The sequence below is a fragment of the Macadamia integrifolia genome, chromosome 6 (assembly GCF_013358625.1).
Source record: "Macadamia integrifolia cultivar HAES 741 chromosome 6, SCU_Mint_v3, whole genome shotgun sequence".
NCBI lineage: Eukaryota > Viridiplantae > Streptophyta > Magnoliopsida > Proteales > Proteaceae > Macadamia > Macadamia integrifolia.
Genome location: NC_056562.1, coordinates 24,292,822 through 24,298,662, shown reverse-complemented (window position 1 = coordinate 24,298,662; position 5,841 = coordinate 24,292,822). Strand labels below are relative to the sequence as shown.

Sequence of the window (5,841 nt, the reverse complement as noted above, 5' to 3'; positions counted from 1 at the left end):
TTCTCTCTCTCCCTCTCTCACTCTTTAGTTTTAGTTCTTCTCTATTTTTGCTTTAATCACTTTTTTAATAGTTTTTTATGTCAACTAATGCAAGCACTCTTTTATTCTTATTCAGCCTTTTATGTTTATGATTTATGCAATATGGTTGTAATAACTACAACCATATAGTTCTAGGCTTAGATCTTGGTGACAAGATCACGAGCCATGGAGACCTTCTTTTTTCAAGTTCAGTTTTTTTTTTTCAAGATTTGTTTTCTCTAGTACAAAAAATTTCAACTTTAGTTAATTCCAGATCTAGTTTTTAGTATTGGTAGTATCTCAAATCACTCAAGCTTTCAAGTTCAAGCATTGATTCAAGTGAGTAGGCTCCTTCAGTAGTCTTCTCTCCCCCCCCCATCATTCCCTCTTCTAACTACCCTTTCTTTCTTAATTTAGGATTTTAATTTCAGTCGTTACATTATTGCTATCCTTTCCCCCAAGGTTCATGGCTAGTGTATGTGTTGGCTTTGCCCCTCCTAGCCATAGAACCATCAATTTATTGCTTTAATTTTAATTGTCTCATTTTCCTTAAAGTCAAGTAAAATAACCCTTGTAAGAGTGACTCTCTGGTCAAGTAGGGAAGCTCATATTATGATGCATCCCTCGGGCTAAGTAGAGAAACCTACTTGTGAGTCTCTCTCTAGCTTTATCCCCTTTCTTCTACTTTATTTTTATTTCAGTATTTTTTTCCTTTATTATTTTTTTTTAAATTGCATGGGTTGTTTATTTTCAGTTATTTATTTATTTAATTTTAATTGTGTGTCTTGCGTCTTTAAATTCTTAGATGACGAATGGTTATGACGTTATTTTAGATACATATGTTTAGGATGGTAATTAGAATTAGATCACAACCATTAATCGGTTCACTTTCGTACTAATAAAAGAAACAAAAAAATAAAGTGGCTGCTCTCCCTGTGTTCGACCCATAGCGATACTAAACCGTACGCCGGGGAGATAATTCCATGTTAGTTTTCGCTTTCTTTTGGTAAATCGGAGTGCTTTGTTTTCTATGTTTTGTTTTTCCTTTTCTTTTATTGAATTCCTGAGAAGAACAACTTGTAATAATAGTTGTATCAGTGGAGGTCGCCATGCCTCACAGTATGATAAAGATAGGTTTCGCCCAGTAGCAGTACCTCAGGAATTGACCTGAGCAACCCTAGATCCCTGCCGGTAAGCTGCCAAAAAGCCAAAAAAAAAATCAAAAAAATCAAAAAATCATTAAAAAAAAAGAGTTTTATTATCCATTCTTTTGTGCTTGTCTTACTCTAGTTGTGGGTAGTTTTCTGTTGCATGAGTGTTAGGTGCGTACGTAATACTAAGAATCAGTTAAAAAGAAGAGATCCAACAAGTAGTGACCCTATACATTTGCTCTCTTTAAAACCCTTCAATATGGGAGACCAACAACAAAACCCTTCACTTAAATCTCTGAAAGATAGGTTCTACCCTGCTAGAACAGCCTAACCTTCCTGCATAGTTCTACCACAAGCTCAGGGCAATAATTTTGAACTCAAATCTCAATACATCACTATGTTGCCTCACTTCCATGGGTTAACCTCTGAGGATGCATACCTATTTCTAAGGGAATTTAAAGAGGTATGTGTTCTAATAAAGATCCAATAGCTTTCTAATGATGTTGTTAAGCTTAGGTTTATCACTTTTGTATTGAAAGACCAAGCTAAGAAGTGGTTGTATGGGTTACCCACAAACTCCATAACCTTATGGGAACAATTCATAGTTGTCTTCCTTAAGAAGCTTTTCCCAACTCACAAGACCAATAAGCTTAGAAGTGATATCCTTCAGTTTAGGCAAAAACCTAGTGAGTCATTTTCCAAACTTATAGAGAGATTCAAGAATCTACTCCAAGAATGCCCTCACCATGGCCTAGACCTATGGCATTTATGTCAAATAATTTATGAGGGTATTGATTACAGAACTAAACAAATGATAAAGTCTATGTGCCCTGAGGGATTCACATAATTTACAGATGAAGGAAAGGCATGAGAATTCTTACTTGAATTAGTTGACAAAACCTATGAGTGGGAATCAACCCAAGAGAGTGAAAGAACTATAGGAGGAAAAGGATATTTTGTGGATGGGATAGTAGCCAAGGAAGCCCATTTAGATAGCCTAATCAAGAGAATTGAGGCTATTATTCCTAGAGGGCCATCATCAGTCAATTTGGTTAAGAGTTTTGCTAAGTGCCAGTCCCCTAGACATCTCATAGAAGAATGCCCCAACACCTCTGGGGGCACTTCTAATGATAGTGTTAATGTCTTATACCAGAATAATCCATATAGTAATACGTACAATCCACGATGGAGAAATCATCCAAATTTCTCTTGGAATCAAGGCAACCAAGCAGGGTCTTCCAATTTCCATAATTAAGGTCAATATGGACTCCATAGGCCTCCCTTTACACAACAATCTTTTTCCCAAAATACTTTTCCTAAGTCAAATGTAGGACCTCAAGCTAGTTTTCCTAGAGCCCCTCTCCTATCATCTTATTAGCAACCCCCTGGGTTTACCAATACTGGAGAGGCATCTAAAATTAGTGATTTGGAAAAAAATATGGACCTCCTCATGACAAGCCATCAAAATCTTACGAGAGAACTCACTCAAGTTGTCTCAATTATGCATGAGAGGGAGAAATGAACTTTACCCAGTCAACCAGAGCCTAACCCTAGGCATCATCAGCCTGTTAGTTCATAAATATCAACTAATGCACCACTGAATATAGTACAAGGTGACACCCAACAAGGGCCCTCTAACCAATGTAATGTGGTTTATGTCCTTAGGAGTGGTAGAGAGTACCAACAGAGCGTTCCTAAATCTTCCCCATCTATTACTACTATTAACTCTCCTTCAGTTGAGGACACAAGTGTGTCGCTTGTTCTAGGTTCGTCTGATGAACCTAAAGATTCTTTTGAAACTAAAGATGATTTGGTTGAGGAAACCAAAAATGATTCTTCTGAAAAAGGGCAAATCCTTAATAGTCCTTATGTTCATCCTATCCCATTTCCTAATCGTTTGGTACTGATGAGCACATTTATGTGTGAAATCTAAGATAGTAAATCATGAATTTTACATATTTAGAATGGAACTACCTTGGGTTTTACTCTCTTTTTGTAGGTTTTATACTTTCAATGCCTTGAGGACTATCGACGCTATATCTCTAATTTTACACGTAAAGAGGTCCTATTTCTTTTCATGGTTGCGAAGAGGATAAAATTCTGAGCAAGATGGATGTGTTCAATTAAAAGTACACATTCGTTTGATCAACCGTACAAGTGATTATTCTTTTCAGGAAAGAAAAAGAATAATGGATCAGAACTGAACCGAGATGCAGAACTAGCCCGTCTGCAGTTGTCCCAAGGGTATAAGGAATATTTCAAATGCCAACAAGGATCAATGGACCACATCCTTAAGTGATTGAAGATTCGTTTTTAGTAACAACAACTACCTAGCGTAGTTGGTGAGTTGTGGTGTGCAAAATCTCTTCCTTATTAGGAGGTCTCAAGTTTGAACCTCTTAGCTACTATTTTGTTGAGGTTTTTTTTTTAGAATATTTTCTCTCTCCTACTCATCACTCAAAGGAGGTCGGCCAAGATAGTTGTACGCAAGTTTGAAGAAGAGAGAGAAAATAAAGACAAAAAATAGGAAAGAAAAAAAAAGAAAAGAAAAGACAAGGCATGGATGGAATTTTTCATTTAAAATAGAATATTGTCCAAATTCAAGCAAGGAAAATCGGTCAAGGGGGGTTTCTTGTGCAAGAAGAGAGAGAAAAAAAAGAGAAAAAAAGGCAAGAAAATCGTGAGAGATCTCTCCACACGTTTTCTCTCCTCTCTCCTCCACCTCACCACAAAATCGTCCAAGGGGATCCACCCTTGGACGTCCTTCTCTCTTTCCTATTCCCTATAAAAGGGAGTCCACAAAACTCTAAAAAATTGTCCCTCTCTTCCTCTCTAATTAATTCTTCTTCTAGGGATTTTTTTTTTTTTTTTTTTGCTTTATCTCTTTCTCTAGTTTTTTCATTATCTATCTCTAGTTCTAGGTTTATGCTTTAAACACTTTTGTAAGTTCTTTTATTCAATTAATGCAAGCACTTTTATTTTTTATTCAATCTTTTATTTTTATTATTTAAGTAATTGAAGTTGTAATTTTCAAGTTCTAGTTCTAGGCTTATTTCTAGGTGACAAGAACAAGCTATGAAGCATGTCTTTCAAGTTCAATTTTTTTTTCTTCAGATTTATTTTCTCTAGTACTAGAAATTTCAGATTTGATTTATTCTAGATCTGGTTTTCAGTACTGGTAGTATCTCAAATCGATTAAGTTTTCAGTTCAAGGGTTGAAGTTCATATAAGTAGACTCCCTCAGTAGTCTTCTCTCCGCCCTCTCATTCCCTCTTCTAACTACCCTTTCTTTCTTAATTTAGGATTTTAATTTCAGTCGTTACTTTATCACTATCCCTTTCCCCCAAGGTTCATGGCTAGTGTATGTGTTGGCGTTGCCCCTCCTAACCATAGAACCATCAATTTATTGCTTTATTTTAATTGTCTTCCTTTCCCTAAAGCCAAGTAGAGTAACCATTGTAAGAGTGACTTGTTGGTAAACATGTCCACACTCCTTGCCATGTTTTGGTGTTAACAAACAAACATACATCTTTAACTTGACTGTTAAAGTGTGATTAGCTTGAAGAAACCCTTAGAAGATCGAAGGTCGAATCAAGACATGAAGCTAAGCTTAAAGACATGAAACAGCAAACAAGAAGGAAAGAAGATGAAGGGCCAAATAATGGAAGATTCAAGTGAAGAAGAAGATCACTAGGATAGATTAAGTAATTTACAATGTAATTTGTAATTTCCACCTACTTATATGCACTCACCTTATGCATGTGCATTACATCATATTAGAATGACCATAGAGCATGCCTTGACCAGGTATGGAAAGTCACTAAGTGACGTGGAACACACAGTAACTTGACTTAAGGGTATTTTAGGGAATCTTAAGATTAGGAGATGAATCCCTCATAGAAACTGTAGGAAATTGAGTTGTGATTCTAACGCAACTGTACTCAGATCATTCTGAAGTCGGACCAAAAAGTTATGGTCAAAACACTGGTGACTGGTCAGTATGACAGAGCATGTCATGTTGGCGGTTGACCGGCTGGAAGCCCCGATCGATCGGAACCACCTGAGACCATAGGCGGTCGACCGTCTGGAAGCCCCGGTCGATCGGACCTGTCCGAGACCATAGGCGATCGACCGGCTGAAAGTCCCGGTCGACCGGTGCCTATCTGGAAGTACTCCAACGGCTTTTTTTTTCCTACAACGGCTCTTGGCGATCGATCGGCTACCGATGGCGGTCGACCGGTAGACCCAGAATATGTTCGTTAGAGCTTGATTCCCTACCTAAAATGCTTCACTAAGTTCACTTATAAATACCCTAATCACTCTTAATTAATAATTCATTAAAAAAGAGCTTTAAGAGCATTGTTGCAAGCATTAGAGAAGATTATTTTCTACTTGAGTTATTCTATCACACAAATCCCAAACAAGAGGCTCAAGTCTCAATCAAAGTCCTCTACTCTCTCCTGTGCAAGTCAAAGCCATAAGAGAGGACTTTACAAAAGGTGCATCACTCATCATTATTCATTTTCATTTGCACCATACTTGAGGTATTCCTCTTATTCCACTATTTCTTATTTTTTGTTTTTACAATTCTATATTGTACTTAGGATTGTAAGGATACTCTTATCCTAAAAAGAGAAAGGTCTCTCTCTACCTCTTAAAGAGATTGTGAAGG

General features: G+C 37.0%; 1 non-coding gene across 1 annotated transcript; it reads right to left on the bottom strand.

Moving 5' to 3' along the window:
* Positions 1-1,815: 1,815 nt before the first annotated feature.
* Positions 1,816-1,922, bottom strand: LOC122082925. The gene has a single exon (XR_006141463.1). It is a non-coding gene; the product is annotated as a small nucleolar RNA R71 (small nucleolar RNA).
* Between the last annotated feature and the right edge of the window lie 3,919 nt (positions 1,923-5,841).